Source organism: Canis aureus, chromosome 10 (genome assembly GCF_053574225.1).
Source record: "Canis aureus isolate CA01 chromosome 10, VMU_Caureus_v.1.0, whole genome shotgun sequence".
Classification (NCBI taxonomy): domain Eukaryota; kingdom Metazoa; phylum Chordata; class Mammalia; order Carnivora; family Canidae; genus Canis; species Canis aureus.
The window spans coordinates 25,179,274-25,205,463 of NC_135620.1; the positions used below are offsets into that span (position 1 = coordinate 25,179,274).

At 48.5% G+C, this 26,190-nt stretch overlaps 1 protein-coding gene across 19 annotated transcripts in view; it reads left to right on the forward strand.

The window, feature by feature from the left end:
• Positions 1 to 26,190, forward strand: part of LOC144322134 (uncharacterized) — a 162,846-nt gene that overhangs the window by 118,583 nt on the left and 18,073 nt on the right. For 15 of the 19 annotated variants that reach the window (XR_013387701.1, XR_013387700.1, XR_013387704.1 and 12 more), the window contains 7 exons: positions 847 to 1,047; positions 8,084 to 9,151; positions 19,075 to 19,392; positions 20,358 to 20,513; positions 21,003 to 21,372; positions 23,794 to 23,884; positions 24,151 to 24,252. The exons of 1 other annotated variant lie outside the window; for it this stretch is intronic. The gene's annotated coding sequence lies outside the window, so the exon portion shown is untranslated. The remainder of the gene's footprint in view (positions 1 to 846; positions 1,048 to 8,083; positions 9,152 to 19,074; positions 19,393 to 20,357; positions 20,514 to 21,002; positions 21,373 to 23,793; positions 23,885 to 24,150; positions 24,253 to 26,190) is intronic. 3 more of the 19 variants (XR_013387713.1, XR_013387698.1, XR_013387714.1) reach the window with 3 other exon arrangements.

Consider the following 26,190-nt stretch of genomic DNA (forward strand, 5'->3'; position numbering starts at 1 on the left):
GACTTTATTTATTTATTCATGAGAGACACAGAGAGAGAGAGGCAGAGACACAGGCAAAGGGAGAAACAGGCTCCGTGCAGGAAGCCCGATGTGGGACTCGATCCAGGGTCTCCAGGATCACACCCCAGGCTGAAGGCGGCACTAAACCGCGGGGCCATCGGGGCTGCCCTGGACATTTAAGTTCTATGCATTGTTTCATATAATATTTCATATGTTTTATGCTTTAATTAGAAAAATAATATCAACAGCCAGCATTTACTGAACACACTCTGTGCAGCTCTGTGACCAACCACCTATCAGTGGCCTCAGCAATACTCACAACCACCCTCTTGGAGGGGTAGGACACATCATGACCACTTTTTAATCTGAGGGGTTGTGGGGCCCTTTAAGGGGGGGGGGGAGACAGGACCTAAATTCTGCAGCTCGAGGCCTTACACACTCTAATTGTATCTCTGGTTCTTATCTTGTTATTTCCATTTCCCATTAGCATTTATCAGGTGGCCTTGCAGGTACTTAGCAAAATGGTATTGGACTGGCAGTGGGAATTCCAGGCATTGTCCACTATTAGATGAGTGTGTGCTGTACATCAGGCAGGCACTGTGCTGGGGCTAAGGAGAAGCAGTGAACAAGAGGGGTGCTACCCCAAGAACCCATAATCCGAAGAGGTCCTTGCAGGCAGACATCTGGTCTCTCTGGTGTTTGCTGCCCCTGTGTTGCTCCCTGGTGGTCTCTAAGCCTTCTTGGGTTTCATTTTCTGATATCTTCCAAGGCTCCAGCCTGGTTCCAGAGGGGGCATGGCTTAGGAGTGTATACTTTGATGGTGAGGGTGCCCTTTTATCTCCACAGGTGCTGGTTCCAGAAGCAAGTCAAGGCACAGGCCCCTTGTCAAGGAGAGAATTCTGAAGTCCCCCTGGGCTCTGAGTGCACATCTGGACCTCTGCATGCACTTTCCATCTCCCAGGCTCTGTAGGATGCTCCTGCCAGCAGCAACACAGTGGATGCTGCTTGTGCATGTGCTGAGACCCAGGGGCCAGCTTCTAAAGACAGGTTTGGTGCAGGTTGAGACATCATGGCCCCCCATAAATCACAGGGCCTTAAGGAGTTTGCTTTCCTGCATTTGAATCATAAGATGCAGCTCTTTTGGGCCCTGTCCCACCTGCAGATCTAGTGATGGGCATCCTCCCTATCATCTGAACAGTCTCTTAGAGACCTTCAGGGCTCCATATTCCCAGCCCCCAGCCCTAGCCCCAACCCCAGCTGCAGTATGCAGAGTCATGCCCACCTACCTCTGAGTTTGGGCCACTGGGCATCTCATTAAGATAAAGGAACAGACCCTTGTTGCCTGCCCTGGCCCACTCAGCCTAGGCTGTGCATCATTTTGCTTTCCCTGTACATCTCTGGTTCCTGGCAAAGACCTCAGTGGCATGGCTGAGGATAGCTTTGGCTGAGATTCAATACCTTCGTATCTTAGAAGACTTCTTCCTAATAATTACCTTTGCCCTGTTCTTACCTGCCTTAGGATCAGAGTAAGCCAGACTGTCTGATAGGGGCATTGGATGACCTGCTAGGAGCAGTATTTTGAGGGGCATTGGTCCCTATCACCACCACCACCACACATACATACATACATCTTGAGCACTCACTTGCATATTACAAAGCTCTTTACTATGCATTTTGCCATTCAATCCTCATGTCACACTATAAGAGATACCTGCAAGAGACTGTTATTCTCACATTTAGAGGAGGAAACAGATTCCAAAACTTTTGATGGCTTGACTGACCCATGTCTCATGATGATGTCTAAGTTGACAGACAGTGGGACAGATAGGCAGCCCTGAGTCCATGTTCCCTGAGCAGAGCCTCATATGGTTCAGATCTGGGCATCCCTCATGCTATTTTTTACTGTGTCCAGATAGGCTATAGGGAGTGTTTCCTCAGATGCTCTGAGGAAAAGGCCTAACGAGATCAAGACAGAAGTTGGGTATTGCCAACTCATCCTCCCACCCAGAAACCAGGGGGATTGGTTTCTTTCAAAAAACTCATCTGACCCTGTTACTTTGCTGCTTAAAGCTCCATTGTGTACTGGGCACTGGGCTCCATGCTTTATGTATTTATCTCTTTGATCTTCACAACAGGCCTATGAGATGATTAGATGAGAAGAATGAGTCTGGAGGTGCCACAATTACTGACTTGCTTCGATTGCTGGTTGGAATTTAATGCTAGATCTGGCTTCAGAGCCTGTGTGCTGAGCCACAGGCTTCCGGCTTTAAAATTTTTTTCTCTCTAGCCCATCTATAGTGGGTCAGTATCCCCCCCCCCCGCCCAAGAGATATGCCCCAATCCTAACCCATGGTTGCTGTGAATGTGATCTTATTTGGAAATAGGGTCTTTGTAGAGGCAACCAAGGTAAGATGAGTCAAACTGGGTAGCTTGGGCCCTAAATCCCATGACTAAATCTTCATAAAAAGGCATGTGAAGACACAGAGACATGCAGGGAGAACACCATGTGATGATGGAGACAGAGATTGGAGTGATTTGTCTATAACCCAAGGAATGCCAAGGGTTGCTGGCAACCACCAGTAGCTAGGAAGACACAAGAAAGGATTCTTTCCCTAGAATCTTTGGAGGGACTGTGGCCCTGCCAATACCTTGATTTTGAACTTCTAGCCTCCTGAACTGAGAGAAAACAAACTTTTTTTGTCTTAAGCCACCCAATTATGCAGCCCTAGGAAAACAAGATACTTACTATCTTACTCTTGCAATGGGGAGAGTCTGGGCCACTCTGGGTGCTGTATTCTCCTTCTGGAAATTTCCAGTGCCCGTTCACATATGAAAGGTTCTGAGAAGTCCCAAACCCAGGAAATGTATTCAACATTTCTTAATCAAGTATTTCCCAAACAAATGACCTCGGGATCACTTTCTCATAAAACACCTTTTGGCATGGTGTGAAGCCAAGGCTCCAAGGAGCACACTTGGAGAAATGCTGTTAATCACCAAACAGGCATCCTCGCTGGATAACCCAGGACTGGAAACAGCCACATGCATGGCCCTTTTCAGGAAATCGCCTTCTCGGGTGAACTACCTGAGGATTTCCATCCTCCTCTCATCAGCACTGGGGAGAGAAAAAAGACATCAAGAAACTAATTATTGTAGAAAGGGCTATGAAAATGCCATTCACAGCAGTAAGCAAGATGGCAATATTTAATATCAGACAGGGACCCACAGGCAAAAAATAGCAGAGGCAGATGTGCAGGCTTGTGCTGTTTCATCTGAAGTGTGATAAGACACCAAGTCTGAAATCTGGAGCAGCTCTGTGGGAACCATACATGAGCTTTTGCAGAAGAATTTCCCCAAAGGCAAACCTAGAAACTTCAATCACTACTCAGGGATGCTTTGGCATGCCTCTGCCTCTGAGCCAAGAATGTTTCAGAGATAACCACACAAGGCAGCCCAGCCACCCCCTCCCCTGTGGTTCCCAAATGGTGAGGAGCAGCAGTTTCTCACCCTCTGCAGCTGCAGATACCAAGGCTGGGGGACAGATGAGCCACACACTTGCTTACTCTGTGAGAAGCTGTTTCCACCCCCAGGCCCACTGTGTTTTAACAAGGTGAGCATTTTTAAAGCAGGGTCAGGTAATGTACCTGACATTCTGCTGCCCACAGTCTTTCACACCACCCATCCCTGCCTGGCTAACTTCTCAGAAGAAAAGTCCCTTCCTCCAGAAAGCCATCCCTGACTCTCCGGCCACCTGTGTCCCCTTGCTTCACTCTCCCTAAGCACCCTGGAGGTCCTGCTTTGAGGCACTGACACCACACTATGACACACTCAGTTTCTGTCTCTGCCAGACCGTAGGGCTCTATGTGGACAGAATGGTCACATTCACCACTGTGTCCCCAGCACCTGGCCCACTGTCTGGCCCAAGTGGGTGCCCAGAACCTAGCTGAATGACCGTCTCTGCTTTTCCTGTGTGCCTCCTCAATCCCACTGCCAAGGCCATGAGCATCCTTTCTCCATGTGCCACCTCTCTAGACTAGGCAGGAAATGGCTGCACCATCACCAGTGCCTGAGAGCGCCCATCTGGTGATCAGCATGGAATGCCAGACTCAGCATTTTGGCAGTTACGGCAGGCTCGCGCTCCTGGCAAGATTCCCATCCTGAAATGTGGCAAATACCTGTATCAGTTTGTAGCGTTCAGTTAATGTTATAGTTGTCCTGTCCAAAAGGACGTGGCTCAAGTCCTGAAGAAGGCAGTGGTCCCAGTGGTGGGCTTGTTTATGGCTTTGGGCTGGGAGGTTCAGGAGGGAGAGCAGCCTCTGCTGAAGAGACAGTGGTCCAACAGTGGGTGGGTGGGGGTGGGGATCGCTGTGCTGGGGGGGCAGGGGATTGCTGCAGAACTCATCCTCTGAATGTGTATGTTGGTGGCAAATCAGGTGGGAGAGAAATGTTGTTTCCCACTCAGCTTCACAGTGACATCAGAGCCCCAGCTCCAAGCCTGCCCTTAATTAGAGCTGGTGGGTTCTGAGTTAGCTATTTAGAGGACAGACAACTTCTTTTTTTTTTTTTTTTAAGATTTTATTTATTTATTTATTTGGCAGAGAGCAAGTACAAGCAGGGGGAGCAGCAGAGGGAGAGGGAGAAGAGGGGCTCAATGTGGGGCTCAATCCCAGGACCCCAGGATCATGACCTGAGTGGAAGACAGACACCTAACTGACTGAGCTACCCAGGCATCCTGAGGACAGGCAACTTCTAACTCATCTTCCTTCAGGCTTCAGGCTTTCCAAAGATCCTTATGCAAGAGCAACACAGATTCTTTTGTCAAATATTGAGTAGGATGTGGGCAATATCTTCATTTTAAAAAGAGAAAACAGACCCAGAGATGTGTAGTTATTTGGCTAACTTGAGACTCAGGACTTCTGGTTTCAGGTCAGTACTATTTGGTCATTTACTTTAAGGGACACATATAAGGGTCACGGTGGATCAAAATTAGCTACTTTTCATTTCTCTGTTTATTTACTAAGTTCTGGGAGGTATATGAAGAGCTTTATGTATGTTATGTCATGTAATCCCTTAATGAACCCTTTTAGGCAGGTATTACTATTAGTCTCATTTTATAGATAAGGAAACTGAGGGACAGAGATGTGGCTAATAAATGGCAGACTCAGGATTCAAATAAGTACTGTACGATGCCAAAGCTATGATCGTAACTGAGTTTTCTGGAAACTTCCACATACCTAAGTTGTTCCCTGGTGTCAGGCAGACTGCAGTGTGAGGTTTGGGTTGATGATGCAAACCCAGTACTGTTCCTGACTGCCACTCAGGTGTTGGGGCCTAGGAGGATGACTGAGCGTAGGCTTTGATGTGGGTGGGCATGGCCAGGGTGGCTGAAGAGGAATTGGCGGGGGAGGGTGCGACAGGAACACTCTTGTCTGAGGGAACTTGACCTGGGTCTGGGAGGGACTAGCCAGTGTCTTGTGGGCTCTGACTGCCCCAGCCAGGCTCTGGAATCCCTTCCTGTTGATAAGGCCACAGTCCTCCCTGCAGGTCTGTGATCAGAAACCTCCCCCCCGCCTTGCAGAGCCCCCATATTCAGGTTAGGACCTGCATTTTCTGGATTTGACTCAGAGAGCAGCAGCCCCCAATAGCAGAGAGCAGGAGGCAGGGTGAGTCACTGCCTTTCTGAGGGTCACCACATTGCTGCTGTTGCTCACTTCAGGCTGGCTCTACCATCTACTCACAGAGGCCTTGGCCGTGTTCCGTAGCTTCTGAGAGCTTTGGTTTCTTCATCCATAAAGTGGGAATGTTAATGTTTATCTCGTGAGTCATTGTGAGGAATCAGGTAATATATGCAAGGCAGTCAGCACACGGTAAATATTCCACATCTGTTAGCTTTGAAGATAGAACAATGATGATGATGATGATGATGATGGTGATGATGATGATGGCAACAATGACAAAGCATGGGCTGTGTACCCAGCAGATCCCAGCCCATGCTAGGCCATGTACTCGCATTATTATTATTAGTGCTTAAAACAGGACACGGCAGGGATCCCTGGGTGGTGCAGCGGTTTAGCGCCTGCCTTTGGCCCAGGGCGCGATCCTGGAGACCCGGGATCGAATCCCACATCAGGCTACCGGTGCATGGAGCCTGCTTCTCCCTCTGCCTTTGTCTCTGGCGCTCTCTCTCTCTCTCTCTCTCAGTCTTTCATGAATAAATAAATAAATAAATAAATAAATAAATAAATAAAATCTTAAAAAAAAAAAACAAAACAGGACACGGCAAAACTGCCTAGATGTAAAGGCATGCTGGGGTCATCCTTCTAGTTTGTATGTGGGCTCTGGTGCCTACACACTGTGTGAGTTTGAGTAAGCTACTTGGCTCCTCTGAGTGCATCCTCCTGCTGCTTGTCTACAGTAGAAGGGCTGAGTCTTCATCCCCAGGAGATGGGGCTAGGCCTTCCCAGGGCACTGGGATGGCAGCAGCTCCTGAGGTAAGCTGGCTCCTCAGCCAAGTCTCAGGTCCCAGCTGCACCAAGGGGCAGCTGGCCTGTCTGGAGCACAGACGGGTGTGTGTGGCCACTGCATCCCACCTTTGTTCTCAGGAGTCACTCACCCTGTAACCACTTTCTTTGAACTCAGCCTTTACTTCCTGGCTGCCCATCAGTCCAGCCCTTTATTTTCAAAAAGGTCAAAAAAACAAACAAACAAACAAACAAAAAAAAGGTCCTCGTGTCTGTGAGAAAGTGCTCTGCCTCTGAAGCCAGAACTCCCCCACCCCCCACCCAGTACACCTGGCACCTGAGTAAATAGGGCCTTTCTGCTGGCTGCTTCCCCAGGGCAGGGCCTGGCCCTCTGCTGGGCAGTCAGGAGAGTGGTGTGTGTCACAGACCTCCTGGGCTTGGGAATTGGGGACTGCAGTGGACCAAGAGCAGGACCTCTGTCCTCAGACAAACCACCATGGCTCGGCTACACACTAGTGTGTGAGGTTGAACGAGGCACTCATGTTCTCCTAGCCTCAGTTTGCCCACCTGTGAGTCTGGTTAACAATATTACCCACCTCAAAGGATTAGTGGGAATATAAGATGCACTTAGCAAAAGGCCAGGCACATAACAAATATGCAGTATTGATCAGCCATTATCAGTGCATTGCTCTTCTTTTGGAGAGGCTTCTTATTGGAAGGAGTTGGACAAGTGTACAGACTATCTCAGGATACAAGACCAGTGCTCCAGGAGAAGCAAGTGCTGGAGGGAGCAGGAGCACTGGAGGAGGGGCACTGAACATCCAGAAGGTGCCATTACAATGAGACTTGGAGGAGGAGGAGCTCCTAGGAGGATGAAAGCTGTAAGGGGCTCAGTCCCTTCCCTAAAGCTGCTGATGTGTGACCATGTCTCACCTCCCCGTATAGGGCAGGCAGGCATGACAAGTGTCACGAAGGAGCTGAGGGGACATTATAGTGCAGGGGGTGGGCAAGGGCAGCAGCCTCTTTTGGTTTCAAAGATCAGGAGAGGTTTCATGGGAGAAGTAGAAAGTGTGATGGATTCTGAAGCAGCTACAGCTTATGATATGATCCCCTGGTCACCCCCCTGGCTCCCTCTGTCTCTTCTCACTGCAAACCAGAGTGTTGGTGGCATTACTCTATTTCTCCCACAAGGCCTTCGAGGACTTATGTAGTATCCCCCGTCCATCTGACCCATCCCTTAACTGCAGTGCCTGCCCTTCTCTCCTGCTTGCTGCACTTTAGCCATTGTGGTCTCCTTATGGTTTTCCAAGCATTTCCAAGCATTTCCATTTCTCCTTATGGTTTTCCAAGCATACATATTGGAAGTATTTCCAATACTCCCAAGCATGCCCTGCCTCAGGGTCTTTGCACTTGCTGTTCCCACTGCTGGAGTAATTTCTTGAGAAGCCCTCATGGTTCACTGCTTCCCTTCACTCTACTTCAGTGTCATCTTTTCAGAGAGGCCTCCCTAACCCCCATAGCTAAAGCAGCCTCTCTTTCCTAACATCCTGGTTTCTTGTCTGAAAGCTCATATCAGTCTGAAATGGCCTCAGGTATTTTTCATATTTATTGTCTGTCTCCCCCAGGTAGTGTGTGAGCTCATGAAGGCAGGCACCATGTCTATGTCCGTTGTGTTGATTGCTGGGTGCTGGTGACTGGCATGGAACAGGCTTCCTGGCAAGAGGATGACAAATACATTGAGTGACGGTGGATGGATGCAGTCAGTTGAGGCCTCTTTGCCTTGAGCTGAAAATGAGGAAAGAAGATGGGCCCTGGGAGTTGGGACTCTGCAGCTGTGACATCCTTTTCCTGTTGGCTCTGTGCCACTGGGACACAAACCCTCTAGCCTCCTAGGCAGCAGGAGCTATACAAAGGAGTATAGATTATATCCAAGGATCCCTGTTTTGATTTTTAACTTTTTATTACAGAACCTCCAAACATCTGCAAAAGTCAAGAGAAGAGTATAATCCATACCCATCACACATCACCCAGCTGCAACAACAATCAACCCCTGGCCCATCTTGTTGCATGTATTCTATGCACGCACCCCACCCTCACCCCCCACAAGGGTTATTCTGAGGCAAATCCATGGGTTCTCCTTTTGTGTAGAGAGCTTAGAAATACTTCCTGGCAAGTATTTTCCTTGTCTCCCTCACGCAGGAATCCTGAGTCCTCCTGCTATCTCTCCCTGGTCAGAATTAGCTCTCCTCAGGGATCTGCTAAATCTAGTCCCATAGAGGTGTCAGTGACTGAGATTTGCTTAGTCCTGAGGGTGCTTTCATCTAGATTCTGCACTGTAATGGTGGGTGTCAGGCCCTGCCTTAGCCAGGCTGAGATGGCCATGCCGTCCCAGGGCAGTATGGCCACAGCTTGTTTAGAGCCTGTGGTACTGCCACTTTCGTTCTTCCAGGTTGGTGCCCTATAGAGAGTGGCTACAGGCAACAGAAGGGATGTTTGCTGTGAGCTGATCCAGACTTGAGCTGCAGCCGGGGAGAGCCCAAGTGCCTCTGGAATCATTCCTAATGACTTCTGGTGGAAAAGCACATCAGAGAGAGAGAGAGAGAGCGCACCTGCAGGCTCTGAAGGCCAGTGGGGTGGGGTAGGCAAGACTTGCCTTTGAGAACTGGGCTGGCCCTGGTAACAGCTGTGGCCAGGTGAGCCCGTGCACCAACCCCTTTCCCTTCCCATTTATTTTTTTTTCTTTTTCCTTCCCATTTAAATATGACATTTGCGTTGTTTCAAGTTGGTCAAGAGCCATTTTGTTGGAGAGTGTTTTCATTTAGGTTGCATGACTGTCCTGCCAAGGTGATTTTATTATTATAAAATATGGAAAAGTCTATTTTGAGAAGAAAATAATGCAAAACAGATTTTGCTCCGCATACTGAAAATTGTTATAAAATTGAGATCTCAACCAACAGCTCTTCATGACAGTAAAAGAAATGTCCCCGCCATGTGCTCCAAGTGCCCCAGCCCCTGGGAACCACTGAGCCTGCTGAGCTGGGGAACTCACTGACTTCTGGGGAAGGGGATGGAATCAGAGTCTGGATTCCCCAGCCATGGGCTCTGGAGCCAGTGCCTCAAACCCCACCCGAGTCCTACACCAACTCTCTGGGCAGATTTCCCAGTAAATTTTGTGGGACGCTATGAGAAGACCCCAGGTGGAGTCCAATTTTTAACCCCTAAGTCCTTGTTTACAACTTTTAGTGAGCAGAGGAATTGCCAGAGAGCTTGATACAAATCCAGAGTCCTGGCTCCCCTCCCCCAAAATCATGATTTAGCACAGAAGGGACAGTGCCCTGGAATCTGCATTTTAATGAACCAGCTAGGGTGCTTCTGAAGCAGGGGGACCCGGACCATATTTCAGAGGCACCACTATGCTGAGAGGTATAGCGAGGTGGTCAAAGGGTGGTTTAAGCAAAGGTGATGAAAACACATACTTAATATGTTTCCTGTGGGTTATGTAAACGAGAATCTCTGGAGCACGGCCCAGTGCCAGGCACATTGTAAGTGCCTGGTTTGTGCTGGCTGCTACTATTACTGCTATTTCCCACCGTTCCTCATCTGCACATCTGCTCCTTCCCTCAACACACATTGTTTCCAACAACAGTCTCAGCTGGATCTCTGCTTTTTAAAAAAGTCCTGATTTGAGGCATTTACCAATTTCTGTGGTGTAAATACTCCCACATGGCCAACTGAAATCTTCTAAGGTGATGACAATGAGCATGGAGCTTGGGAGAGATGTGCACAACTGGCCAGGCTGTGCTGCTATGAGCCAGCTCCAGCGCACCAGCAGAAAGTCCTTGTTTGCTGTGAGATCCGGAGTATGTGGTTGCCTCAGCTGGAGCTGATAAATGCAGAGGGCTGTGGGCAGAGTCCAATGTAATTGCTACCTTCTGCTGCAAGGGGCAGCTGGGTTTTGCACAGTCTTGCTATCCATGCATACTCCTAGCTAATGCAGGAAATGGGAATCCTAGCCTCAAATTACCAGCATTGGGAATCTAGAGAAGAAATTATTATCAAAGTGCAGAGATGGCTCCAACAGGCGAATATTTACCATTTGCCATGGACTGCATGAAAGGGTGCAAGGCGTCTGAAGTCACTGTTGTCTCCTTGCTGGTTCTGCTTTTATCTTGTGTGGATCACTGAGAAGGGCAGGCTTATACTGAGGAATGAGTACGGGTCTGGGAGCCAGACTGGAATCATATCCTAGGACTGCTTTATGACAATTGTGTGACCTTGACACAAGTTAGCTTGGCTTCCCTGGTGCGCAGTTTGCTCCTCTGTCAAGTGGGCATATTTATGGCTAAGTCACACAATGTGGTGAGACACAGACATAAGACACATTGTGTGCCCAGGATAGGGCCTGGCAGAGAAGGGCAGGTCAGTGGAGGGGTGCTATGTTATCGCTAATCCTGGCATGAAGGTGCTGCCCACATGATGTTTCTGATGCTGTTCTTCATCCAGAGTTATTATTCTTAGTAATTAAGAAATATTAAGTTCTTTCCTATAATTCCAGCATGAGAAAGAAGTTAGATGGAAATTTTTTTTTTTTTTTTTTTCCGCCAAGTTTGGAGGAATCTTTGGAATGCTTTGATTTAAAATGTAAGTGGCTACATGCCACTAAGAGGTTTGGTCATAAAATATGACAGGCTCAGAGATGGTGGAACAACACAATGGAAGGAGCCTGAATGCTTATGTTCCTGCTGGAGGATTGTTGGCTGACCAGGAGACCACTGTGCACTTTCTGTGGGTGAGAAATGAACCTTCTTTGCGTTAAGCCATTGAGTTTTAAGATACTGCTGTTATAGCACCTAGTATTAGCCAACCCTGACTAATACAGTCCTATTAAGCAAACACTTTGAGAAGCCTGGGGACCACTCAAAGAGGTGATCAGGTCTAGTCCAGAGCAGTGACTCTGAGACACAGGAGAGCTCCAGTGTCACTGCTGTCATTTCAGACCCGGAGCAGCAGTGAGAAGCTCCAGACAGAGGAGAGTCAACTATGAATCTCAACTTGAAAGGCATAGGGCACAAGTTCTGCATTGGAGATCCAATGACAGCTCTATGTCATGTCAAGGTCTTTTCACTGTCCTGTGTCCCCTCCTACCCTTCCCTCCAGGGAGAACCAAGGTGGCAGAGATGAGGCTTGCCTACCGTTGACAATCCTCAGCTCTGTGTGGATACTGTGTTGCCAGTCTGTGGGAGGATTGCAGCCCTCTCTCCCCAGGACCCTGCCTCTCCAGTGACTTTTGGCTTCATGTGTGGGCGTGAACAGACTGTGATTGGTTCTCAGGAAGGCTCTGTGAGCTGCTGTTTTCATGCTGTTTTGGAGGAAGGAAGGAAAACTTGAGTGCTAAGAGCCTCAAGGAGTGTCCCTAAGAAGCAGAGTCCCCACCATTTCCTTTCTCTCACCAGTCCACTAGATTTGCTTCATTCTCTCCCTTCCTGTGGGACCAGGAGCATAGAGGAGCTGCCTGGACACGAAAAACAGGCAAAGTACTTCCACTTTGCTATGGATTACACAAAACTCTTCCTAGCATGTTCAGGTCTGTCTGTTCTTTGTGCCCTCCCCTCATTGCCTGGACTGTATTCTTTGGTTGCTTGGAGTTAGTACCTCAAGACTGTCACTGTCTCTCAGGCCCCCCTCTTGTACTCTTTATTCACTGCTCAGCCCTGTTGGTTCTCTGTGTGTAGATTCCTACCTGGATCCCTCCTACCAGCTTCCATGGCTGCCACCTCCGTGGGCCTCAAGCTTTGTCATCCCCTCCTGGTGCCCCTGTCTCTAGCATCCCCTGCCAGCTCATCCCACCAGGGATCCTGCAGGCCGTTCCCCATTACCCCCATTAAACACAGCACTTCCGAGTCCTTGCAAGTCGGCTCCAAAACTTTCCACGTCTTTGTTGGCCTGACCCCTGAATAGTCGATGATTTTCGGATGGAATCAGAGGCATCCTTTGTTCCAAAGTTTTCTCATTGTTTTCTTTCCATGGGATTGTAGAAAACATCTCCCGCCAGGCACACCCTACTGTTTTTGTGAAAATTATAGGCTGCAAATAACTGCTTAAGTCAACTGCCAGACGAGGTACTCTCTTCAGAGGGAATATTCCAGCTGATGAACAAGTTTATGGGCTTTATTTTTGGAGGAAAGAGTTCATCGAGTGGAGAATAGAATTTTCCAGGTGCCCCAACTCCATTCTTATTGTAAAGCATATGTGTCTGAGTGGGTGACTCACTTGCAAGGTCAAATTTATGACCGCAGTACTTATTCCCCCTTCTCTTTCTGTTGGCTTCCTTGGGCCCTTTGTGCAGCCCTACAGTAGACACTTTGAGGAACACAGAGACGAATAAAGACACGAGAGAGAATCTGAACAAGAGGCCAGCCCCCATCCGGCTCCTCCTGAGGTCTGACAGCATTTCCTGGTGCAGGCTCCATGAGCTAATACTTTGCACGGAGGATATTTTGTAGCTTAAGTCAGGTAGTCCCCAGAATCAGTCTCAACTGAGACCCACCAAAAGACCAGGTTCATCCCCTTGAACACTTGTAGGGAGAAGAAGATGCCCCGGAAGAAGTAGCCCAAGACCTGTGCCCAAACCATGCCAACCTCTTACACCTGGGGCCCCCTGTCATTCTGCAGAGCATTCTGGACACCCCTGAAGAGCCTATGAAGTGTGCTCACTGGTCTTTTCCTTCAGACCTCACCACCCTCACTGTCCCTGCATCTCCCTCTGCCCTATGGATGCGTAGACCATTCTCAGTGGCCTCCATTCAGGAAGGCCCTGCATTGTAGAACTTGCTCAGTGTCAGGCACTCCTATCAAAACTTATCCATCTGATGTTCCCCTCCCACCAATTCATACAATTAGCTGATCTGATAAGCCAAGTTATATCTTATGCTTAATGAACTATAACCACTCAACATTAACCTAACACCTTGCTCTTTACAATGTGGTCCACAGCCCAGTAGCTTAAGAGCTTATGAAAAATACAGAGTCTCAGGCCCATCCCAGGCTACTGAATCAGAGTCAACATTTTGACAAACAAACAAAAAAACCCAAGTGCTTCTAATACACATTAAAGTCTGAAGAGCACTAACCTAATAAGCATTTTTCAGCAGATAATTACATTTAATGCAACACATTCCATGTTAATGATGCTAGTTGTTTGGCATTTCACGCTTTCACCGAACTGTTTTTCACATTTATGGCCTTGTATGGTTATTGGAGCAGCTAGTCTGGGTTCTAGAGGCCCCCAGGACCAGCAGGCTTCCTCTGACAGCCCCTGCTCATGCCTGGCATTTGGCTACAGTTTAATTAGCTGAACAAATGAATAAACGTATAGGCCCCTGAAGGAGACAGGACAGCAGACATTATTTCCATTTTGCACGTGAGGCAACTAAGGTTCAAATAGGTTGAAACTTGTTCCGGTTATTTCCTAAGTGTCAGAACTGAAATTGCATCGACCTCTCATCTCCGGGTGACCGCAGGCTGTTTTTCATGCTTCGTTGCAGGAGATATGTGTGGTCCCCCTATTGTGGTTATGGAGGTAGCTCACAAGTTCTAAAACAAAGCTCTGTGTGGAATGACCTGCTCTGGGTGGAGGCACCCTGCATGGCCCACCCAAGTCTCCATCCTGGCACACTATCATAGGCCTCTGGCCATGGGGGCGTCCCCCTTTGGCACCCCTGTGGCTGGTGGTAGGAAACTCTGCAGGGAGCTGTTCCGGGGGTTGGGAACACCTGCTGCTCACCACAGCCCACCCCCCCAGGACTGAGTGGATGGGAGGAAGGGTAGGGCAGGAGTGCTGAGGAAGCTTATTGAGAATAGTTTCCCATTGTGAAGCTTGTTAACTTGGAGCCATTTACTTGGGAGCCTCTTCCCCAGGGGTGCTGGATTCTGGCCATCTACCCAAGGGCAGAGAGGTGCTTATTCACAGAAATGCTCACTGGACCTGTGATGACACCAGAGGCAGGGTAAGTAATCAGGGGAACAGGGGGATCTGAGTGTGGAAGCCCAGACCATAGGAATGTACCAAGCAGACCACTGGAAAGGACAGAAGCAGATGAGGCCTTTGCTGTTCCACACATTCATCCAGGCTCTATCCTGGGCTTTGCAAAAAGCTACCTGGGCCAAGAAGGAGACGGAGGGGCAGATGTCTCTCTCTGCCATTTTCAGTTGGCAGGCCCATCACTTCGTGCTTTGTTGCAGTTGATCAGCTTGTCAGCAGACTGGAAGTCTGCCCACTATCTCCAGCCTGCAGTGGAGGCCAAGCCCAGTGGGGTTGGGCATCCCCTGCACGGTTTGGTTTAGGTGCCCTGGCTACAAAAAAACACATTGGGCAGAGGTGATACCACTAGTGATGGCTGGTGCTATGTGCATTTCCCACACCAGGCATGTTTCTAGATCAGCATTCAATTCTTTGCTCCTCACTCGAGGCTAGGCAATATGATTATTCCCATTGTATGGATGAATCAAAATGAACACAAAATGACCATGTCACACACTGTTGATGGCAAGAACCCTTTTAACTGTCACTTGGGTTTCATGTGTTAGGGGAAGGCAGGCGGCTTGAATGATGGACTCTGCACAGTGCAGTGGGTGGATCTGTGCAAAGGTGATATGTAAACCACACAGTGCCCTGGGCTCAGGCCTGGTGTGGTGGGGAGCTGTGACAATGAGGGGCAGGCTAAGGAGTCTGAGCTTCACCTTGTGGACAAAGGGAGTCACTGAAGGGAAGTTGAAATCTGATGCATGGTTCAGGAAGGTAAGAGGTGGCATCCCAGGAGGGGCCCAGTTGGAGAGGCAAGAGATAGGAGGCCTGGAGGCTGCATGTGTCAGTGCAGGGCAGATAGGAGGTGAGGGCCGAGAAGATGGGCCACATCTGAAAGAAACAGCAGCCGCTAGAATGTGGCCACTGCTCCAGTGTTTACAGTGGCTCCTCTTCTAGGTTGCGGTTTCCTGTCCAGAATGGACATGGACATGCTTCTGTGTGAAGCATGTGAGTCATCGTGGCAGAGAAGAAGAGGGTCAGGGTTGTATTCAAATTCCCAAAGTTTGACCTACGTCGCCCCTATCCCAGCTGGGGTATCACAGCTCTTCCTGAGAACACAGAGAGGTGGCAGATGTGCCTTGTGGTGGCTCCATTGACTCCAATAGCCTCTTAAAACACTTTTTTGTCACCCCAGCATAGCCTGAGCCATTGTCTCTTCATGGGCTGTTATAGATGCTGTAGCTGCTGGGTGGGCTGCTGCCCAGGTGGGTGTTGGGAGGCTGAGACTGGCCAGAGGTGACTTCACCTCTCAGGACTCTCTCCAAAGCCCCAGGGAGTAGATGAAAGGTTTGGACCTAGGAGCCTTGGCATAGAAGTGCACTTGTAGGAAAAAACAAATTTCTTAAATTACTAATCCATCCATTCTGTGCTAATGCCTCCTGAAAGAAAACTTTCAAGTTGGCTAACAGCCTCTTCTCTCTGGGAACCACTTGTACCTGTAATTAGGAAGCTGTGTCTCATTAAAGCTTCAGCCTTAGATTGCAAAGCTGGAAGATCCAGCTTGACCAGAGCATTCATGGCTTTCTGGGACTAAACTCAGGTTCTTGTGCCCTTGCTATGGTGTAGTCCTGTTTCCCTGGGCCATGAGACTCCTGCTTTGTATCTGTGACCTTTTACTTGGAGCAAGTGATTCTTGTTGAGATCGACTCTTTGATTCCTAGCACTGATAACTATGCCAGTTACCCTGACACATGGTTTCCAAGAGTCACTTCCAAGGCTTTTTGGTGCATGTAGCTTGGACCCCATGTCACCTGGTGGTAGGTTTCCACCTTGGAAGAGAACGCTTACCTACAGGGAAAAGTCAGCCTCAATCTTACCCAGTCCCTAGCTCCAGGACATCCATCAGGACCTTCATCAGGGAGAGAAGCAGGACTGACTGCATCATTGAGAAAACTGGATGAGAGCTGCTCAGACCTGTCACCTTTCTACCATGTGCATGGATGGTATATTGGCAAAGACATTTGGATTTTTCACGAGCACCTTTATATGGGCCAGCGTGGGTTTGAGGAGATGAGCCTATTTCTGACCTAAGGTCCCCCAGAATCTCCTGTGCTGCCACAGAGGGGAGATAAAACTCCTCAGGAGGACTATTCTCTGATCCATTGGTTTTCTTTCTTTCTTTTTTTTTTTAAGATTTTATTTATTTATTCATGAGAGACATAGAGAGGCAGAGACACAGGAAGAGAGAGAAGTAGGCTCCATGCAAGGAGCCTGATGTGGGACTCGATCCCGGGACTTGGGGATCACGCCCTGAGCCAAAGGCAGGTGCTCAACCATTGAGCCACCCAGGCATCCCTGATCCATTGGTTTTCATTTATGCGCGAGTCTGCTACTTCCTCAAGAGTATGTGCATAGTAAGCTTCTTTCATGGTAGATGATTGGCTTTGTTTCTTCTTCAAGAGCTTCCAGGCATCTGTGAGAGGAATCCTGTCCTTGTCTGATGAGTCTTTCCTGATACTGTGATAGAAAGGCAGTTCCTGATCCTAAGTAAAAAGTTAATAAGGGACAGTTTGTGGATCTGAAACCTTAAATTACAAACATGAGATTTGGGTTGTCGAAAGCTGTGGGCTAGGAAGACCTAGCCTTTGAGAGGCCTTTGAGACCATTTAGCCCAAGCTCCTGCCAGCAAAGAATTCCCTCAATACTATAGTCTCTCAGCCTATTTAGACATTTTCCAACCATGAAATTTCAGTACCACAGAAGTACCATATATCTGTTTATGTCCTATAGCCGTTTGGCAGGCCACAGCCACCATAACAGTTTCCCAAGAACCAAGTTTTGTCCTGTTAGGTGTATATCACTCTCATTGAGAAAGCTCGCTTTATGCCACATCCCTGAGGAATAGCTAGCGAGCTTCTGCTTGGATGTCATCCTTGTACTAGGGAACTCACTATCTGCCTCCTTCTCGGGGTAGCCTTGGAATAGTATTTAGCAAGAAAGGAACAGACTATTGATAGGCATACGACTTGAATGAATCTCCAGATAATTATGCCACTTGAAAAAAGCCAATCCCAAAAGGTTACATGCTGTACGATTCTATTTAGGTAACATTTTGAAATAATGAAATGTCAGAAATGGAGAAGAGTTGCCAGAGATGTGGGGCTGAAGGGAAGTGGGTGTGGTTATAAAAGTGTATCAAGAGGGGCGCTCGGGTGACTCATTCAATTCAGTGTCTGCCTTCAGCTCAGGTCATGATCTGGAGTCCTGGGATGGAGCACCATGTCAGGCTCCCTGCTCAGTGGGGAGTCTGCTTCTCCCTCTCCCTCTCTCTCTGCCCCTCCCCCTGCTTGTGTTCTTCTCTCTCTGTCAAATAAGTAAAATCTTTAAAAAGGGGGTGGGGCGTCAAGAGAGATCTGGTGGCTTTGGAACATTTATCTTGATTGTGGTGGTGGACACATAAATCCTCACACGTGATAAAACTGCATTGAATTAAATTCACAGCTGAGTTCAAGTAAAATGAGGGATGTCTGAAGAGGCTCAGCAAATTACATCACTGTCAGTGTCCTGATATCGAACTATTGCTTCACAGAGTGTTACCATTGAGGGAAGAAGCTGGGCAAAGGGCACACAGGACCTCTCTATAATGCTTAAAACCACATGTGAATCTAACAATGTCATATTTTGAGATAATTGTAATTTTTTAAGTTAGCTCATCTAAAAAATAGCTAACTTAAAAAATTTAAAAATAGCTAACTTTGAAAATAGAAATGTAAACAAATTAAAGAGCCTGTGTTTTCACTTTATAGGTCTGGGATTTATTACGCCCTTTGAGATTTTCTTGGGACCCATTGTCTCTTCATCAGTTTCAGTCAAACTGACTTAAAAGACAGATAAATGAGCCCACTGTGTAGCAGAGGCAGCAAGTATAGGCATATCCCAGTGTCCTAGGGGGTGGGCTGGGGGCACGGGGTGCCGAGCAGGCATGCAGGAAAGACAGGAGGAATGCAGACCTGGCTGCTGTCCCTCCCTGTGGAGCCCCAAGGGGGAAGGATGGGGAGAGGCAGTGGAGGACAGGAAAGGATGCTCCCCACATTCCCCCCAGGGATGCCCCTTCAAAGCAGCAGCAGGGGTTGGAAAGGAAGCTGCTCAGGCTGCTGCATGAAGATGGATGGGAGAACATGAAGAAGCTTCTGTGAGGGGAATGCCTGGACCTGCTCAGGAATGTGGCAGGGGTGTGGGAGGGGTGGGGAGCAGGGCTGGGGAGTAAAGAGGGAGAGCACAGTCAGTGGCTTCCACGCTGGGCCTGGCCCAAGGCTGGAGGCATCACCTCTCTCACTGAGGAGGGCTGAGAAGAGGCTCTGTGGGTTCTCATTTTAGCAGCTGAGCTCCTTCATATGGGATGGGGGCACTTCCCTCCCTCCGCCCCCCCCCCCACCCTGACCCTCCCTGACCTGGAGTTGGGTCACATGATGCAGACCTATCCCCAGGGCCTTACAGACAGGCCTCATTTCTTGGGTCCCAGTGGGTTGAAGTGGTCGGCTGCCTGGGCCCAGGGAAAGGATCTACATGGCTTGTTCCCCGTTCTGTTTCCAGGGCTGGGCTACCAGGCTTTGAAAGTGAGCCTGAAAGTTTCTGTTGGCCTGGAAGTGCTGGCTGGGTCTGGCCCTTCGTGAGAGGAGGATATGGGTTGAGTGATGAAGGCCACATGCAGAGCTTACACAGCTACCCCTGGCCTCGACATGGGCTTCTGGTCTCCTACTACATGCCAGGCCCACTGAGAGGAGGGTACTTGCCCGAGATCCCACAGCTGCCATGTTCACACTCAACTCAGTGCTGTCTGACTCCCCTGCTGAGCTCCACACAAGATGACTGCCATCTGCTCACGTGTCACACAGGGCCTTTCACACACCAGTATGTACCTCTAAGAGGCAAGGAAGGTGGGGATATGATCTCCTTGAGAGATGGGTGCTTGGATCCCATGTCCAGAGACACCCAAAGCTGGCAGCAAGTCAACCCCCCCTGACACCCACTTCTGCATCCTTTGTGTAAACTGCACAACCCCTCCTATGACCTGGGAGCCTTCTGTGGCTGAGAATACATTGATGGAAGAGTAAAGTGGCTCTTCATGAGAATCAGTGGTCCATGTGAGCCCAATATTTGCTGTTGCTGGGACTAAATGACAGTGGGTTCCTCAGAAAGGTTTGATGCCCCCAGACAGTTCCAGAAGCCTCAAAGAGCATGCTCAGCCTAGCCCCCACACAATCCTGGAAGATCCTGGTCACCTGATTGTCTCCCACAATTCATGGCACAGAGATGCCAGGATCGAAAAAAGAGGAAAACATTCCAAGCCTAGAAGCTGCTGGACTCACACTAACCAAATAGTGAAGCAGGGTGGTATAGGGAAGGGAGACTATTTTGGCAGGTGGATGTGGTGGAAGCCTCTGGTTGGTGTCACAAAGCCTTGGTTCTGGCCCTCCCCCTGGCACTGACCCGCTGCATTATCCTGGCATTCTTGACATATGCACATGAAGATGCTGCTCAGAGGAAGGGGTGTTCTGAGGAGCTGGGATCAGAGTGGAGCCAGGCTAGGGGGCTCTGCACCAGCATCCCCATTTTAACCAATATCATTCCATGTCCATGTGATTGCACATTGGGGACCACCTAAAGTTGCTCATCGAAAAGATTCCACAGCTGAAGCTGGTTGCAAGGCCCCAGATAGATGGTCTGAGCAAATCTCTGATCTCCAGAAACCAAGTGTAGGAGGCGAGAGGGAGGCAGTCGGGGGATAGTTCCTGCAGGAGGGGGAGATTCCTAACAGGGTGTGGGCCAGAGAGAGGGAGAGAAGGATGCCAACAAGAACGATGTGTCCTCCGCAGGCCGCTGACAGCCTTGCTCACTGACAGGGATGACGCCAAAGCTCTGGGAACATTAACCTGGATGTAGCCCAAGGGAGATGCGGTTGTGATGCCCTGGAATTGCTCTTCAATTATTATTAGATGTGCTGTGGTGACAACATGCTGCTGAAAACCAGAGTGAGTAGCAGAGAGGCCATTCAGCCCAGGTATTTGGGGCTTCTGTAAGCTGAGAGGGGGTTCAGTCCCCAAGGCTCTGGACCCTATGCTCATGGGAAATGGCGCCTTGTTGTTTTGCCTTTGCGGTCAACAATTTCAGAAGCCCAGGGCAGAGCAAAAGTTTATAGTCAAATATCTTCTTCTGAGTCTGTGTGCAAACTGTTGATTGAACAGCCAGAGATCAGGATTTCGATGTTCTCTTCTACCTTTCTTAACATTGCTCCTTCCTGTTTGCCCTTCATGAAACCAGCACTGGGTCTGGCTATCTGGCTCTGTCTGCTGGTCCATCCACCAGAAGTTCTGTGCTTCTGTCCCCAAGCTTCTCATGCCATTAGCCACAGCTGGTACCTTCTGGGTGGTTGTGTAAACCTGCTGTCTGAGGAACCTGGAGTGGATGTGTGAGTGCAGAGGGAGTTTTGCCTACAATTTCTCTTTCCTTCCTCTTTGCAGGCCCTTGGCTGCCCCTCCATGTTTTTTCCTTACTGCAAAGAGGAACAGGATGTAGGTTTCAATCACACCCAGTCACTTGCAGGGATGCGTGGCTTTGAGTTTGAGTAAGTTATTTGTGTCTTTGAAGACTCAGTTTCCTCACCTGGAGAGATGCAGCATTACTGTTGATGGAGTCTGCCTGGGAGAGGCCAAAGGAAGGGAGAGCCTTACCCAATCCCAGCTGAGCTGAGGGACAGCCTGGCTGGGCTCCAGATGGGAAGATGGGAGAGCAAGGCTCCCATTCCAGGACATCATCCTCTAAGACCCCGTGATCATCAGGACAACGGTGGAGGCCATTGCTATTATCTCCAATAGGAGCGATTATTTACAGGTACTACATGTCTTCACCTTGGCTGCGCCTGAGAGCCAGAGCACAGGTCCCCAAGAGGCCGCTTTGCTCACTCCACAGCATCTGTTCTTCAGGGAGGCTTACCTGGCTAGATGTCCTCTGGCTCATGAAGTAGCTGGGCCCAGTGAACTTTACCTGAGGCCTCGGGGCTTTCTTTCATTCACAAGGCTACTTGCAAACACGTTTTCATCTCTTGCTTCCCTTGCCCTTAAACTCTATGAACTCTGTGCTGCAAACCTTAGTAACAAAGCCTGACAATGTTTTTCTCTTTGGCTTGTTAATTTGCTATTCTTTGAGCTACTGTAAGTCTGCAAAAATCCCACTTCAACAGGCCATGTTGGCTGGAGCCATTTTGAACGGTAGCAAATGGGGTAGCAAATAGTACCAGAGAGGGAGAATGAATGAAGGAGGCATCAATGCCAGGGAACCCCGTGTACATACACTCCATGAGATCCTCCCTCACTCCTTTTACTTAAAAAATGGCAGAGACCGTATTGTAACCACCAGAGCAGAAATGTTGCTTTAATCACTCCCGATCCTTGACTCAGGCAAATCAACTCTTGTTGATCGTTGCTTCTCTAGCCTGCCTGTAAGCAGACATGCTTCTAGGCAGCTGTTATTGCAACACAATTCTGTATTTTGTCTTTCCCCTTATTTCCTAACTCTTGCTTCCCATTGCCACACAGTCATTATAGGTATCAGTTTTAATGGCTCACTCACTTGTGGCTTCTGGAATTTACTGACCATCCCCCTGAATGACCATCACATCACGTTAGCTGGGAAATAAGCATGGAGGTCACTTGTGCAACCTCTCAGTGTTACTAACTCTAGAAGTATCTGGCAGGAAAAAAGGCTTTCTTGGGGCAGCACATGACTATCCCAGGATGGGAGCTCTTCTCCATGCTTCATGTGTAAATAAATGCCTTAGTTTTTGAAGGAGACTTGGGCCCAGACTCCTTGCACACATACTTTTGTCTCTCAACAGTACAATCAGAGATCATTCCTACTGCTGCTTTTCTTCAGTGTGAATTAATCTCCTTCGATTTCTCCATCATCATCATCCTCACCATCTTACTCAGGACTGCCATTTATTGAGTGCTTACCCTGTGCCAGGCACTGTAGTCTTGTATCATGGCTTTATTCAGTCCCATCGGGTGGTACTGCTGTTGTCATACTCAGTTACACATAGGGAAACTGAGGCCTGGGATGCTGAGTAGCTGTTGGAACTCTAATAGCTCTCAAGGGTTGCCTGCCTCCAGGTGGGGAAGATCTTTATACCCTCTAACTCCTCATGGAAGGACCTTTGGCAAAGTTTGATCTAAAGTCTCTGGGATGGCCCCTGGGCCTAAGGAGGTTTACTGCCTTAGTCCCAACAGGCTGCTTTAACAAAATACCACAGACTGAGTTGAGTGGCTTACAAATGACAGAAATTTATTGCTCACACTTCTTAAGGTTGGGAAGTCCGTGGTCAAGGTATTGGCAGAGTTGGTGTCTGGTCAGGATCTGCTTTGCTGTATCCTCTCAAGGTAGAAGGGGCAAGGGAGCTCTCTGGGGTCTCTTTTATGATACTAATCCCCGTTCATGAGGGCTCTACTCATTTAATCTAGTCACCTCCCAAAAGCTCCACTTCCTATTACCATCACCTTAGGGATTAGGTTTCAGCATGGGAGCTGGGAGGAGCAGCACAGGAGTTGCAAATATTCAGTCCAAAACATTTACCACAATGGCTCTTTCTCTCCATGGGAGAAAGGAGGCCTCCCTCAACCCCACAAGAATCCTGGGCAGGATGGAGCATGCCTGGCCAAGGTGGCAGCTGCGAGGTCATATGTCCTTTCCAGAGACTCCAGGGATGGGATGGGTCTCTCCCAAGGAGAGTGACTGGCACAGGCAGGCTAGCATCTGGGTATTCTGACTTGTGAGCAGAGCCCTGTGCTTCTGACTTAGAAGTAATTTCAACAGACTGCACCTGAAGCTAAGGGAGCGGCTTTAGAATTACTCAGGTCTTCTTAGAAAATGCTGGTGCTGTCACATAGCATAGGGCAGGAGGGAAGACCAGAGAGGAGACAGTGAGCAAACCCAGCATGGTGGGCAGAGATGGAGGGCAAACAGAGTAGACTTAGAAATCTAAGAAATACAGCTTGGGGGTCCTGAGCCCGACCTAAGTCTGCCAATTCAACTTGTCAGACTTACCACAGAAGCTCCTACCAAAGGGATTTCTAAAAAGGTAGAGGCTCTTTACTCTTTTGAGCCTCCCATGGGCAGCAACCCCCCCGCCCAATGGGGCCTTTATTGAGACTACAACCTCTCCTGAGCAGAAGTGACCAAGGATTAAAGCTGCTACAGGAATGGGGGTAGTTTTGCTGATTTTTTTTGATGGGTATTTATTGGAACTTTCTGCATCAGGTAATGGGAAGAAGATGGATGAGCTTCCGATCTCTATGGGGCTATCGCTTTGGTGAGGATAATACTCTAGTAAACAGGACAGTTCCTGGAGGTAAGTGCCATGAAGCACACAAGTGGGGAGAAGGGGTAGGGATTGTGGCTGGAAGTGGGGGCAGGAAGCCAATGTGGAGGGAGCTGTCAGCGAAGGCCCTTCCCAGGAGGAGAAATGTGTGTTGAGACCCAGCAGATACCCGGGAATCTTCCCAGATCTGGGGGCAGAGCACTCAGGCAGGGGAAACAGCAAGTGCAGGTGCCCTGAGGTAGGCAGTTGAGTGAGTTGCAGGAACAGAAGACTAATGGGAAGAGTTTTATTTATAGGTTTAGCGTTGCTGCTGTTTAGAGCAAAGAGAGAGCCAGCCCACTGGGATTGTTGGCCTTCCTCAATACAGAACATCCACTTGGACTGTACTCTTTGTCTCTGTAAGTCATTACTGTTTTTCCCTCATCAACGCCTGTGTTTCCATGCTACAGGGAGCCCTGTGTGGCTGGTGTTCTCATGTAAACAGTAGCTCTTCTAAGGGCTATGCTCCCTCCAATCACTCAGTAAGCTCAATCAGATGGTTTGTTGACGTCTGATAACTATGTCCTCATTAGAGGCAATTAACATGGCATGTCTTGGACCTCCTAAAGTAATAAATCATGCTATGTTTACTTTTTGTTACTAGGCAGAGTGCTAGGGTTTGCAAAAAATAAAAAATAAAAATAAATAAATAAATAACAAAACCCCCTGCCTGTGGTTATTTAATTGGAGAAAGCTGCTCTTGTTATGGATTCTGAGTTAAACAGGCCATTAGCTCTGGGAGGGACAGCCCTGAACAAGCCACGCCTCCTCATTTGCTGCTTGCTGATGGACTCCTGATCTCACCTGGGAAGAGACAGTGTCACTGTTTTATCCTGCCCATGGGCCAGGTTGATCCAGATGTACTTTGCACTGAGGTGTGCTGCTGGGATCTGGCCCTGCCTGGACATTGGTGCCGGGCTGGCTCTGCCCAGTGGCCCAGAGCTGACTGGGGAGAGCCCCTGCCATGCTGGTTCCTTCCCTTCCCTTCCCCTGAGGGCTGCCAACAGGACAGCAGGAGGCTGTGCCCTGAGGGGCTCAGAGGAGTCTGGCAGGCTGTTGGGGACCCTCCCCCCATGGCCCTCACTCTTACCACCCTGGTGTCACTTGGATGCTGAGTGATCTGGGCTCCCTGCTGGATGCAAGGCCTTCGATGCAGCCCTGAGTAGCACAGCACACAGGCCCATGTCTGCCCATTTTCTGGGGACTGTCTCATCTCTGTCCTTTTTATTCTAATGAAACTTTTAATTTGGAGATCATTGTAGATTCACACAATTGTAAGAAATAACGCAGAGGGATGCCGCATACCCTTTACCCAGCTTCTTCCAGTGGTAACATTTTGCAAAACTGTAGTACAAGATCACAACCAGGATATTGACATTTCCAGCACCATAAGGGATTCCCCATGGTTTCCCTTTTTAGTTATGCTCATTCCCTCTTGCCTCTACCCCTCCTTAACCACCGGCAACCAGGAACCTGTTCTTCATTTCTATAATTTTGTCATTTTGAGAATGGACTAGTGAAGGAACCATGGAATTACAGAATATAATCATAAAATATCACCTTTGGTGATTGGGTTTTTACACTCGGCATAATAATTCCCTGGAGTGTTGTCCAGATTGTTGCATTGGTGATTCTTTCCTTTTTCCTGTTGAGTAGTGTTCTGAGGTACGGATATACCACTGTCTAACTTTTCACCCACTGAAGGACATCCCTATTGTTTCCAGTTTGGGGCTGCTGTGAATGTAACTGCTATATACACTCCTGTGTGGATTTGGGTGTAGGTATAAGCCTCCATTTCTCTGGGATAAATGCACAGGAGTGCCACTGCTGGCTTCTGTGGTAGTTGCAGGTTTCATTTTTGAGGCAGCAGTTTTCAGGAGTGAATGTCCTATTTGACATTGTCACCAGCAGTGTGTAAGTGATCCAGTTTCTATGTATCTTCCTCGGCATTTGGTGGTGCTATTTTTTGTTTTCGCTATTCTGACGGATGTATAGGATATCTCATTGTGATTTAAGTTACATTTCTGTGATGGCTAATAACATCTTTTCATGTGCTTATTGGTCACCTGTAGATCCTTTTTGGTGAAATGGCTTTTGTCTTTTGTCTGTGTGCTAGTTGGACTCTGCTTTTTTTACTATTTGGTTTTTTAAGTTATGTGGTGCAGATACTAGTCTTTTGTCCTACATGTAGTTTGCAACTACTTTGTGTTTCGTTCTCTTGTAGGGTCTTTTTCAGAGTAAAAGTTTTTATTTTTAATGAAGCCCAATTTATCGGTTTTTCCTTTTGTGAATTATGC